The following is a 14,777-nucleotide window of genomic DNA, read 5'->3' as shown; positions in this document are numbered from 1 at the left end:
ATTATAGTCTCGGTTCATATGTGCCCTGCCTACCTCCTACCTCCCCAGAATGGGTTTTGAGTCACTAGATTCCCAGCCCTGATGTCCCCAGCCCGCCTACCCCAACCCAGTAACTACTGGCAGTCAGATCCCTGCTAATAAATCCCCCATAAATCACCAGTAATCATACACTTCCTAGAAGAGAAAATATTCAAACTGAATCTTAAAGGACAAATAGGAATTAACCAAGCAGAGGAAGAGGAAAGGGGGACTCAAAAAGGAGACCCAGGGACATGAGAAATCAAGATAAATCAACTTTCAGAGATGAGCCCATGGTTTCTTACGTCAGGAGCCTATCAGGCAGAGGCAGGAGTAAGGCTCTAAAGGTAGGCAAGGGTTAGATCAAGAAAGTCCATATATGCCCTAAACCCATTTTAAGACATTTAGATTTCATGCTAAAGCAATGGAAATTTATGAGAAGATTTTTGTCAGGAGATCAAGTAGAGATTCTCAAATTACAGCATTTAAAAGGTTTTTAACTGGTTTTAATTTATCCAACACTCAAGTTACAGTTCACCCTCTGTCAGTTCTTTCTAGTTATATTGGTCTTCTCCAAGGTTATACACACCTGGATGTGTCCACTGTTCTGATACCATTGATCTCTTCCTGGTTCCACATACATAACCTCACTCTTCCCTTCATGCCCTGATTAGGTTAGGGGGTTGGTAACTAAGGATGTGTTTCCCATCAAATTCTGACACATGTGGATCCTTCCAGCATCATGGACCACTGACATTGTTCTGGTTGGGGCGGGAGGATAACTAGCCTTGCTGTGTGTTATATGAGCTCTCAGCTACTACACACCCTCTGCTTTTCTCAAGGCAGTCTCCTCACTGACTGTGCTTCTATTTCCATCCCTCCACTTGTAGTAATCTTTTCCTCTGAATTCCCCCTTCTTTCCTCTGAATTCCTCCCCTTATCCTCTTCCAACCAAATCCTCCCCATCCTTTAAGGCCTAATTCAGGTTCATGACTACTGAATTGATTTTCCTCTCCTTAGAACAACCACATAGCCTGTGGTCTACACAACACAATTTAGCATTTAATTATATACCACATAGAATTGTTTACCATTGCTTTATTTGTTTTTAATGTCTTTTTATTGGAGTATAATTGCTTTACAATGGTGTGTTAGTTTCTGCTGTATAACAAAGTATATCAGCTATACGTATACATATATCCCCATATCCCCTCTCTCTTGCGGCTCCCTCCCACCCTCCCTATCCCACCCCTCTAGGTGGTCACACAGCACCAAGCTGATCTCTCCATGCAATGCAGCTGCTTCCCACTATCTATTTTACATTTGGTGATGTATATATGTCAATGCTACTCTCTCACTTCATCCCAGCTTACCCTTCCCCCTCCCCATGTCCTCAAGTCCATTCTCTACATCTGCATCTTTATTCCTGTCCTGCCCCTAAGTTCATCAGAACCATTTTTTTTTAGATTCCACATATATGTGGAACAAATACAGTATTTGTTTTTCTCTTTCTGACTTACTTCACTCTGTATGACAGTCTCTAGATTCATCCACCTCACTACAAGTAATTCAATTTCATTTCTTTTTATGGCTGAGCAATATTCCATTGTATATATGTGTCACATCTTCTTTATCCATTCACCTGTCAATGGACATTTAGGTTGCTTCCACTTCCTGGCTATTGTAAATAGTGCTGCAGTGAACATGGTGGTACATGACTCTTTTTGAATTATGGTTTTCTCAGGGTATATGCCCAGTGGTGGGATTGCTGGGTCATATGGTAATTCTATTTTTAGTTTTTTAAGGAACCTCCATACTGTTCTCCATAGTGGCTGTATCAATTTACATTCCCACCAACAGTGTAAGAAGGTTCCCTTTTCTCCACACCTTCTCCAGCATTTATTGTTTGTAGATTTTTTGATGATACCATTGCTTTATTGTGTGATAATTTTGTCTTTGCACCTAAACTGTAAACTACTTGATATCTTTTCTATCTGTATTAACTCTTAAGCATTAAGCCTTGGCATTACAAATTTGTCTTACTCATTTCTGCGCCCCACTCTGTAGTATATCCTAGATTATCAGTATATATTTGTTGAATGAATTGATGACAGTGATACCTGTGGAGTCTGTTCTTGGTCTGCCCAGCATCCCCTGCATCCCCCTTCTTTAGTAACACCTCTACTTTCATGGTCACAGGGTGGGCTATGACCCAGGTGAGGCAATCATAGTTCTCCAGGCTACCAATCAGAGTCTTTCCCAGTGGGTTCTCAAACTGAATCTGTGAGACAGAAGCTCTTTTTATTTCTCTTTGATCATGGACAGATCAGGCATGGACTATGTCCTTTTTTCCCTTCGGTGACTGTACCCAGAAAGTACTGAATCTCTAATGGCACAAAACTCAGAGTACTCTGAGGGTACCTGATGGCTTTATTTAAAATAGTTAGAGGTTAGCACTGTACAGAAGAGCTTTTAAACGCAGGAAGGCAGCTTTCTACCTTGTGTCACTGCTAACGATTCTTCCAGTAACTTCCTATTTGCTTATAAATAATGCATTATCCCATAAATTGCTTGTAATTCCTCTTTGTGAGTTAAGTATACATATGGTTCATGGCTTGAAATCTTCCCAGTTTGCCTGTACTTTCCTCAAAGTTAATTCCTTTATTCCGTTAATGTTTTGCTATATCTGATGTTCTTGTCAAGAGATTAACAACAGCAACTAGTCTTATTCTCAGAAGGATGAGTGCTCTAGAATTAGGATGCCTGAGTCTAAATCCCAGTTCTATTACTTACTAGCTGTCTGGCTTTGGAGAAGGTACTTAGCCTGTGTAAGCCTTTAATTCCTGCCCCATCCAGTAGTTGTGGGAGTTAAATGAGATCATACATGTTAATTACTTAGTATACAGTAAATGCTAAATGAAAGTTAGCTATTCTTAGTATTTTTGAAAATTTTTGTATATGGCTGGTTTAATATTTCCGAGATTTGTTTTTTTTTTATTTATTTTTGGCTGTGTTGGGTCTTCGTTGCTGCACGCAGGCTTTCTCTAGTTGTGGTGAACAGGGGCTACTCTTCATTGCGGTGTGCGGGCTTCTCATTGCGGTGGCTTCTCTTGTTGCGGAACATGGGCTCAGTAGTTGTGGCAGCGCGGGCTTCAGTCGTTGTGGCTCACGGGCTTAGTTGCTCCGCAGCATGTGGGATCTTCCTGGACCAGGGTTCGAACCCGTGTCCCCTGCATTGGCAGGCAGATTCGTAACCACTGCGCCACCAGGGAAGTCCTGAGATTTGTTTTTAATGGGCAGGCCTCAAGTGGACTGTGAGTTACCTGAGGATAAGACTGTGTCTTATACATCTTTGTGTCACCAGCATATATCATTCTGCCTGGCACATAGTAGATTCTCAATAAATGTTTCTTGAATAAATAAATGAATGATTGGGAAAAAACAAATAATTTGTGAGAGGTGGTGGTCACACTCTCTGACATCAACTCAAATATTTAGGGACATATGCCAAACACCTGTAGCTTCCCTTCGTAGCCAATGAATATCATGAATTGATTCAAACACTTTTTGAATCTATTTATAATTTTTTAACTGTGGTAACCATGATCATCAATTAAATAAAAATTGTCTACACACTACCTTTTGAAGAAAGAAACAGGTTACCATACAAGGAAATGATATTACAGATCAGTTTTAAAAGGAGCTATGAGATTATGTCCTTCGATTGGTCTAATTTCTGCCTTCTTTAGTGCAGCCCTGCATAGTGAGATCTAATTATTACAAAGATGACTTGGAGACTGCAAGATCCAGAATTGTTGAAGAAAAAGCGAACTTAGAAATTAAGAAGGTAGACTCACCTTTTAGAGAGTTTTTAGCAAGATAATTTCATTTTAATGAAAAGGTTAACTTTAAATCACATTCATATCAGTTAAGGTTTTCTATAAATTTTCAGGCTTATGGCTTATTATATGTTTTCTTTCAAGTGTATAAATGATACTTTCTTCCATCTGTTCTTGATTAGCCTAACTTGTTCATTTTTTCTTTATTTAAAATTTAGCTGATATTAAGAACATCAGAAGTTCACCAGATGTATTTGACAGAGATATGTTTACAGAGTTTTATGGAGCTGAAAATGAATTTGACTGATCTTAAAAAATTTTAGGTGGTCATCCAATAGGAAATACAATAATTAAATTAAATTAAATCCACCCCTATTCTTTTTTTTTTTTTCCTTTTTTTTTTTTTTTTTTTTGCGGTACGCGGCCCTCTCACTGTTGTGGCCTCTCCCGCTGCGGAGCACAGGCTCCGGACGCGCAGGCTCAGCGGCCATGGCTCACGGGCCCAGCCCCGCGGCACGTGGGATCTTCCCAGACCGGGGCACGAACCCGTGTCCCCTGCATCGGCAGGCGGACTCTCAACCACTGCGCCACCAGGGAAGCCCCACCCCTATTCTTAGATGAATGCAAAGACAGTATAAAATCTATGAAGTTATCATCAGTGTTATTGTTATTATATGTGTGGTCACTATAATAAAAGCCTCAAATAAATCCCCAGTTTAAATACACATTCTTTACACACATTCAGTAAACTCGGAGTTGTAAGCAATGTTGAATCTTTAATAAAATGTTTTTCTTTAATTTAGAAAAGCTTATTTAGTTATGTTAAGTCTTGTAAGAATGGTCTTAGATTGTATTCTCCATCCTGTAACCCCATAGGAATTGTTTTAAAATTTGCTCAAGTAAATGCTTGCTTTAAAGAACCATTTCTTACCCTTGCAAGTGTTGAAATAAGTCATTTGTATAAACTTGAAAAAAAATTTAGCTGAAATATCCTGCCTAGCTGTCTCTGTGGTAGCTTTTGTCCAGTTATTCTTTAATTTTTTATTACAAGTAAACACTCCCTATACAGAAGTATAATATAAACAGTTCAAAATGACCCAAAATTCTACCCTCCAGAGATAATTGCTATCAGCAGTGTAGGACACATTCTACTGGATTGCTTTCCTTACACATATATTGGACATGAACATACATGTAATGTTATTAGGGTTTTTGATATCCTCCACTTTTACAAAAATGGAACTATATAATACCCACTGATCTGCATTTTTTTATTTAGCTATTTATCCAATAATTTTTTTCATATTGGCATATAGAGCTCTAACCCATTCCTTTTAGTAGCTGTGAGGTATTCTATTGTATAAATTCATCACCATTTATTTAACCATCCAACTGAATTTTTATTTGAACTCTGTGGCCTTGAACAAGTTACTTAAACTCTTCATCCCACAATTTTCTCATTTATAAAATAAGGCTAATAATAGTAGCTATCCTATAGGGTTTTTACAAGGATTAAATATAACTTGCATGTAAAGTACTTAAAACAGTACCTGGCACATGTGAGCAATGCATAAATGTTTTCTGTTGATATTAATAGTAATAGTAAGAGTTTGTGAGAGATGGTGTCCTTGCACAAACTTTTTACTGAGAAAATTTTTATGTGCCTTTTTACTGAGAAAATTTCAGGCTCTAATAACTTTTTATTGAAAAGAAGATGTGACTATAAAATAATTTTTAATTCAAAATCATTCACAATTCCACTACTCCATTACACTGATTTTGTTTTTGCACATTACCTCTCAGTTGTCCACAATCATTTTGAGGCTTCAGAGTTATAATTTATGTATGTAATTTTTTTGTTTTCATGTAACATAATATTATAAAACTTTTTCCATAGTTTTTTAGCCTTCTTTTCTGTTATTTATCCATTTTGTTCCTGTTTTGCTCTTAAAAGAGGACTAGAAATGTTGGTTTGTGTAATAGAGATGTGAAGAGATATACTTCTCACAGGGGAAGATGGAATACTTCTTTATCTTTATATGCCCTTTTTGTATGTAAGCCAACCTGACACCTTTAGAGCAGATCTCTAATACTGGATTTTGTTCATAAATTTAAGATCTAGGAGAGCCTTCCAATTCCAGCAGCCAAAATTAAGCACATAGGAGAGCCATCAATGGAGAGAATAATGCTGCTAGTTGGTTTTATTTTTAAGTAAGTTCTGAGCCTCAAGGAAAAGATATGTGAACTAAAAGCCATAGTCTCTTACATACTCTAACAGTTGTCTATAGATTATAATAACAGCAACATTTTATTGAACACCTTCTGTCCAAATACTTTCTGTTTTAAATAGTTTCCACTATTATTTAATCTCATATATCTAGATGAAGAAACTAAAGCAGTTTCTTGTCCAAATTAGCTTTCGCAAAGTTTCTTAGTTAAGATACAGAACAGGGATTCTAAGCAGTCTGACTCTAAAGCTCACATACTTAACCATTCTCTATACTTCCTCAGTTGAAAAGAGCAATAAAGATAATCAAAAATTCAAAAGTTGGTTCTTTGAAAAAAACTGATAAAATAGAGAATTTTTTGGTGAAATCAATGAAGAAAAGACAAAGAAAGAGGGCACAATAAACTGTTAGTGTTGTGGAAAAGGAGCATAACTGCAGATAGAAGTATGGAATCAAACATTTAGACAAAAACCAATATATTACTTAAAAGATACAAATTTTGACTCAGAAATAAAAATCTAAATGGTTCCCCTAACCAATTATCAATCCTAGATGGTTTTATAGTCAAATTCCATCAAACTTTCAAGGGACAGATCACTCCAATCTTATATAAACTCTTCTAGAAATTAAAAAAGAAAGAAAGAAAAAGAAAATACCCCACCACCACCAAGTCATGATAGAAAACCAGACAAGAACAATGTGAGAAAAGAAAATTTCAGGCCAGTCCACTCATGAAAATAGATAAAACCATCTTAAATTATCTTATCATGTATAAAAAGAGACTATAGAACTGATCAAGTTGGATTTATCCCTGTAATACAAGGTGATTTTGTATTAGAAATATATAAATATAAATTTAACCAAGGAGGAAAAGACCTATACTCTGAAAACTATAAGACATTGATGAAGGAGATTAAAGATTGTACAAATAAATGGAAAGATATCCTGTGTTCATGGATTGCAAGAATTAATATTGTTAAAATGTCCATATTACCCAAAGCAATCTACAGATTTAATGCAATCTGTATAAATTAGCCATGACATTTGTCACAGAACTAGAACAGATAATCCTAAAATTTGCATAGGACCACAAAAGACACTAAAGAACCAAAACAATCTTGAGAAAAAAGAAAAAAGTTGGGGGTATCATGCTCCCTTACTTCAGACTATGCTACCAAGCTACAGTAATCAAAAAAGTATGGTACCAGCACAAAAACAGACACATAGATCAATGGAACAGAATAGAGATACCAGAAATAAACCCACATACTTATGGCCAATTAATCTACGACAAAGGAAGCAAAAATACACAATGGGGCTTCCCTGGTGGTGCAGTGGTTGAGAGTCCGCCTGCTGATGCAGAGGACACGGGTTCGTGCCCTGGTCTGGGAAGATCCCACGTGCCATGGAGCAGCTGGGTCCGTGAGCCATGGCCACTGAGCCTGTGTGTCCAGAGCCTGTGCTCCACAACGGGAGAGATCACAACAGTGAGGGACCTGCGTACCGCAAAAATAAAATTAAAAAAAAAAAAAAAAGTGTCACTGTTAAAAAAAAAAAAAAAATACACAATGGAGAAAAGACAGTCTCTTCAATAAAGTGGTATTGGGAAAACAGCACAGCTATGTATAAAATAATTAAATTAGAATATTATCTCACACCATATACAAAAATAAACTGAAAATGGATTAAAGACCTAACTGTAAGACTAAAAACCATAAAACTCCTAGAAGAAAATATAGGCAAAACACTCTTTGACATAAATCATAGCAATATTTTTTTAGCTCTGTCTCTTAAGTCAATGGAAACAAAAGCAAAAATAAATAAATGGGGCCTAATTAAACTTAAAAGCTTTTGCACAGTGAAAGAAATCATTGACAATATGAAAAGACAACCTAGTGAATGGGAGAAGATATTTGCAAGTGATATCATTTGATAAGGGATTAATATCCAAAATATATAAAGAGCTCATACAACTGAATATCAAAAAATCAAACAACCCAATTAAAATGGGCAGAAGACCTGAATAGACATTTTTTCCAAAGAAGACATATAGATGACCAACAGGTACATGAAAGGATGCTCAGCATCACTAATCGTCAGAAATGCAAATCAAAACCACGATGAGCTATCACCTCACACCTGTCAGAATAGCTATCATCAAAAAGAACAAATAATAAATGTTGGCAAGGATGTGGAGAAAAGGGAACCCTAGTACACTGTTAGTAGGAATGTAAATTGGTGTAGCCACTATGGAAAACAGTATAGAGGTTCCTCAAAAAATTAAAAATAGAATTACCATATGATCCAGCAATTCCACTCCTGTGTGTATATCTGAAGAAAACAAACACGGGGGCTTCCCTGGTGGCGCAGTGGTTGAGAATCTGCCTGCCGATGCAGGGGACACAGGTTCGTGCCCCGGTCCGGGAAGATCCCACATGCCGCGGAGAGGCTGGGCCCGTGAGCCGTGGCTGCTGGGCCTGCGTGTCCAGAGCCTGTGCTCCACAACGGGAGAGGCCACAACAGTGAGAGGCCCACGTACTGCAAAAAAAAAAAAAAGAAAGAAAACAAAAACACTAATTTGAAAAGACATATGCACCCCAATGTTCATAGCAGCATTATTTACAAAACCACGATATGGAAGCAACTTATGTCCATCACCAGATGCATGGATAAAGGAGATGTGGTATATATATATACAATGGAATATTACTCAGCCATAAAAAGGATTGAAATTTTGCCATTTGCACAACATGGATGGATCCAGAAGGTATTATACTTAGTGAAGTAAGTCAGACAGAGAAAGATAAATACTGTACATTATCATTATATGTGGAATCTAAAAAATAAATGAATGAATATAATAAAACAGAAACAGACTTATAGATACAGAGAACAAATTAGTGGTTACCAGTGGGGAGAGGGCTTAGAGGGAGGGGCAAGATAGGGGAAAGCAATTAAGAGGTACAAACTACTATGTATAAAGGTACAAGGATGTAATGTACAGCACAGGGAAATAGCCAATATTTTATAATAACTTTAAATGGAGTATAATCTGTAAAAATATTGAATTACTATGTTGTACACCTGAAACTAATATAACATTGTAAATCAACAATACTTCAATAAAAAAGAAAGAAATGTATAAATATAATTTACCACATCAACAGATAAAGGTAAAAATTATGTTATCTTAATAGATACAGAAAAACATATGATAAAATTAACATCCATTCATTATTTAAGAAAAAAATCTTGGTAAACTAGGGATAGAAAATAACTTCTGTAACTTGGCAAAATGTTTCTATCAAAAATCTACAATACGGTTCTTTACTGGTGAAAGATTACCTTCAGGCCTTTACATGCAGCACCGTATGAGCAAGTGAAACTAGACTAAGCACAAAGGAGAAAAACAAAGGAGAGTGGCCAAGATGGCAGAATAGAAAGACCCTGAGCTCACCTCCTCTTGCGAGCACACCAGAATCACAACTATCTGTAGAATAGCCATCAATGAAAAAGACCAGAACCTACCAGAAAAGATCTTCTACAACTAAAGACATAAAGAAGGGACCACAACAAGATTGGTAGGAGGGGCAGACTCACAATATAATCAAGTCCCATATGCCCTGGGTGGGCAACCCTCAAAACAGAGAATAATTATATTGTAGAGGTTCTCCCACTGGAGTGAGAGTTCTGAGTCCCATATTGGGCTCCCCAGCCCAGGGTCCTGCACCAGAAAGATGAGCCCCAGAGCATTTGGCTTTGCAGGCTTAATTTCAGGAATCCCAAAGGTCTGGGGGAAATAGAGACTTCATTCTTAAAGGACACACACAAAATCTCACACACACTGGGACCCAGGGCAAAAGCAGTAATTTGATAGGAGCCTGGGCCAGACCTAGCTGCTTGTCCTGGAGAGTCTCCCAGAGAGATGGGGGGCAGCTGCAGCTCACCCTGGGGACATAGGCACTGGCAGCAGCCATATTTGGGAGCTTTCTATCATATGGACACTGGTGCAGGCAGGCACCATCATGGGATCTTCCCTCTGGCTCATTAGCACCAAGACTTGGCCCCACCCAACAACCTGTAGGCACCAATGCTGGGACACCTCAGATCAAACAACTAACTGAGCAGAGACATAGCCCCACCCATCAGCAGACAGGCTGCCTAAAGACTACCTGAGCCCACAGCCACCTCCAGATATGCCTTTATACACAACCCTGCTCACCAGAGGGCCAAAACCCAGCTCCCGCCCTGCCCTCTGGGAAGCTTGCAGTAACCTCTAGACCAGCCTCACCCACCAGGGGGCAGACACTAAACGCAAGAAAACCACAATCCTGTAGCCTGCAGACCCAGCCCACTGACAACAGGCCAGACCCTACCCTAGGATCAGCTGGGCCCCAGCCCTGCCTACTAGCAGGCCAACACAAGCTTTGTGACACCCCAGACCCCATACCCAACTGTGACAGGAATCGCCCTCCCCACCCACTCCCCAGCAATATGATACCAGCTCTGGGATCCCTGAGCCCTGCAGCTAGACTCCAGGACCTGGATCTGCCTGCCAATAGACTTGCATTAACCCCAGGACCTGGTTTCACCCACCGGTGGGCAGGCAACAGACCTAGAGTCTTCTGGACCCTGACTCTGTCCACTAGTGAGCCAGCACTAGCCCTGGGGCCACCTGCGGTTCTATAATTAGCCACCTTGTGACCAGGACCCACTAACCAGCAGCTAGTAGCATCCACACAAGGCAGGGCCTGGCAACCAACCTGGCTAGGGGCCAACAAAGCCTACCAGACTGCCCACATAGCACACCACAACAGAAGCACCCACACAGCCCTCGTGGGGGGAACCCCTAGAGCATATAACTTGGGTGACAAGAGGAATGTGTGCTGAGGGGATGCATAGGACATCTCCTACAGAAGGCCACTTCTCCAAGGTCAAGAAAAGTAACCTAACACATACATAAAAATACAAATAGCAACTTAGACAAAATGAGGCAACAGAGGAACATGTTCCAGACAAAGTGACAAGATAAAACCCCCGAAGAACTAAGTGAAGTGAAGGTAGGCAATCTACCCAAGAGAGTTCAGAGTAATGATTGTAAAGATGATCAGAGAACTTGGGAGAAGAATGGATGTACAAGTGAGAAGTTAGAAGTTTTTAACAAAGAGTTAGAAAATATAAAGAACAACCAAACAGAGATGAAGAATACAATAACTGAAATGAAAAATACACTAGAAGGAATCAACAGTAAACTAAATGCTACAGAAGAATGAACCAGTGATCTGGAAGACAAGGTAGTGGAAATCACTGCCACTGAATAGAAAAAAGAAAAAAGAATGAAGAGAAATGAGGACAGTTTGAGAGACCTCTGGGACAACATCAAGTGCACTAATATTCGCATTATAGGGGTCCCAGAAGGAGAAGAGAGGGAAAGGGGTGGAGAACATATTTGAAAACATAATAGCTGAAAACTTCCCTAACCTGGGAAAGGAACAGTCACCCAAGTCCAGGAAGTGCAGAGAGTCCCATACAGGATTAACCCAAAGAGGAACACACCAAGACACATTGTAATTAAAATGACAAAAATTAAAGATAAAGAGAGAATATTAAAAAGCAGCAAGGGAAAGGCAACAAATACCATACAAGGAAACTCCCATAAGGCTATCAGCTGATTTTTCAGCAGAAACTCTTCAGGCCAGAAGGGAGTGGCACAATATATTTAAAGTGGTGAAAGGGAAGAACCTATAACCAAGAATACCCAGAAGGACTGCCTTCAAAAATCAGGAATAATACATGGATGCCCCATCACCACTTTGTTTCAGCATAGTTGTCCTAGCCTAGTAAGATAAGAAAGATACTAAAGGGTGTGAAGATTGAATAGAAAGAAACAAAACTTTTTTATTTGAAACATATTTAATTGACTAATAACCAAATTAGTAAGAGTTTAACAAGTTGGCTGGATATAAGATAAACATACAAAAGTCAATAGCATTTCCTGGAAATTGAGTTATTTGTAGTGAGGTAGATGGACCTAGAGTCTGTCACACAGAGTGAAGTAAGTCAGAAAGAGAAAAACAAATACTGTATGCTAACACATATATATGGAATCTAAAAAGCAAACAAAAAAATGGTTCTGAAGAACCTAAGGGCAGGACAGGAATAAAGACACAGATGTAGATAATGGACTTGAGGATGTGGGAGGGGGAAGGGTAAGCTGGGACGAAGAGAGAGAGTGGCATGGACACATACACTACCAAATGTAAAATAGATAACTAGTGGGAAGCAGCCACATAGCACAGGGAGATCAGCTCCGTGCTTTGTGACCACCTTGAGGGATGGGATAGGGAGTGTGGGAGGGAGACACAAGAGGGAGGGGATATATGTATATGTATAGCTGATTCACTTTGTTACACAGCAGAAACTAACACAACATTGTAAAGCAATTATACTCCAATAAAAATGTTTAAAAAAAAGTCAATAGCATTTCTATAATTAGAAACAAGCTCTTAGAAACTTCAATTTTTAAAGAAATACCTTTTACAATAATAAAAAAGTAAAGTATTTAGAAACAAATTTTAACAAAAGATGCATAGAATAGTTATTGGGAATAGTTTAAAGCTTTACTGATGCACCTTAAAGAAGATATAATTAAGTGGAGCATGTTAATGGATAGAAACATTCAATATCATAAGGATTCAGTTCTTCCCAAATTGATCTATCAATGCAATTCCAATCAAAATGCTATCAGTTTTTTAATGAACCTGACAAGCTGATCCTAATATATATATTAGATGCTAAGATATATATTAAGACTAAAGGTTTGCCTTGCCTGATATTAAGATGATTAAAAGGCTGTTCTAATTAAGACAGTGTTATATTGACACAGGGAAAGGCAAATTGTCCAGTCTAGAACAGATGAGAGAGCCCAGAAACAGACAGCCATATTATATGAAAACTTGATATGTGGCTGAGTTGACATGGCAAAGCAGTAGGAAAGGATGGATCTAGTCATTAAATCATACTGGAACTATCAGTATTCCGTATGGGAAAAATGAAATTTGATCCCTTCTGCATGCCATTTACAATACTATATTTTAAATGTATTAAAGATTTAAATACGAAAGTTAAAACTTTTGCAGGAAAATATAGGAGAAAATTTTATCACCAAAGGTAGGAAAGAAGAGGAATAAAGTTTGCTAGCCATAAAGTAAAAGATTGATAAGTATGGTTACTTCAAAATTAAGAATGTCTGTCCATCAGAGACACCATGAAGAAAGTGATGACAAATCATAACTATATTTACAACTCATATGACCAATAATGAGTTGGTATCCAGAATAAGGAATGCCTGAAACTCAATTTTTTTAAAAAAGACAATCTAATTTTTAAATAAAAAATCTGAACAGGTATTTCACAGAAGAGGAAATCTCAAACATAAGAAAAATTCTCACCCTCATTAGTAATCAGGGAAACACAAAACAATGATATCCCATTTTATGCCCACTAGTTTGCAAAAAATTAAGAAGTCTCACCATAGTGTTGGCAATAGCAGAGCATGGAAACTCTTATAGACTGACAGAAAGAATGTAATTGGTTCACAACTTGTCATTTTATTGTAAAGTAACAGTCACAATACCCTACAACCCAGCAGTTCCATTCCTAGAAGAATGTCTCTAGAAAAACTTTTACAAATGTGCACTTGGAGACATGTACAAGAATGTGAATATTGACATTATTTAAAAGGTCAGAAATTAGACTACTCAAATGTCCATTGAATGAGGCATGAATAAGTATTACAAGGTTTATTCACAAAGTGGAAATGAGTGAACCACAGCTACCTACAACAATGTAGATAAATCTTTTCAATATTGAGGGAAAAAAGCAGATAACCAAGGATATAGACAATAAGATATCTCTTTATAAAGCTCAAGCAAAACAAAATACTGAAGTGTTTGTTTAAAATAATAAAACTAGTTTTAAAAGGAAAAGAATGATTTTTAAAAATTCAGTGTAGCAAGGTTTCCCTTAGAGAAGATCAGGGCAAAGCATATAGATATCTTAGTAGCGTCAATGATCTACATCTTAAGTTGAATAAAGGCTTCATGGGTGTTCGTTTTGCTGTTATGCTTCATAGCTTAAATATATGTTGCATGTATTCATTTTCATATAAAAAATTTATAATGGCTTTCCAAAGAATGACTAAGTAATACATATGACAAAACTAAAACGGCCACTGTGATCAATGCATTTTGGCATCCAGAGGGCATCTGTCCAGGTTGACAGCAGTCTGCACTCATTGGGTATGTAAGTCTTTCAACCATTTACAAATCATCTTAATGATGCTGTCAACCAGCTTCCATTTCTCAGCCTTGGTACACAAGGATATCAGGTTCCCTTTCTAAGTGCTCACAAACCATCTGTTTAATATTTCCTCCTAGTCTTTGCTAGGGATCGATGTCAAGCTCTTTTGGAAAGGTATTTTATCCGTATGTGTTCTCAGGAAACACCAAATGTTAACAACCCAAACATAGAAGATAAAGATTCATTGCTTCCTAAAGTGTTCCAGAAAGAAAAAAAAACTTTTTCTATGATTCATGCTTCAGTACAGTTGTCAGACTCCACTTATTGATTTTTTCTCCTTTCATTGTCTTCAAAAATAGACCAGAAAATGCAGCTGTTTATTGAGCTTGTC

At 37.9% G+C, this 14,777-nt stretch overlaps 1 protein-coding gene across 2 annotated transcripts in view; it reads left to right on the top strand.

Annotated features, from left to right (window-relative positions):
* Positions 1–14,777, top strand: part of M1AP (meiosis 1 associated protein) — an 82,332-nt gene that overhangs the window by 27,213 nt on the left and 40,342 nt on the right. The window lies entirely within an intron of this gene.

This window comes from Phocoena sinus, chromosome 13 (assembly GCF_008692025.1).
Source record: "Phocoena sinus isolate mPhoSin1 chromosome 13, mPhoSin1.pri, whole genome shotgun sequence".
Classification (NCBI taxonomy): Eukaryota; Metazoa; Chordata; class Mammalia; order Artiodactyla; family Phocoenidae; genus Phocoena; species Phocoena sinus.
Note: the sequence above shows the minus strand (reverse complement) of the source record. Positions and strands in the feature narration are given on the sequence as shown.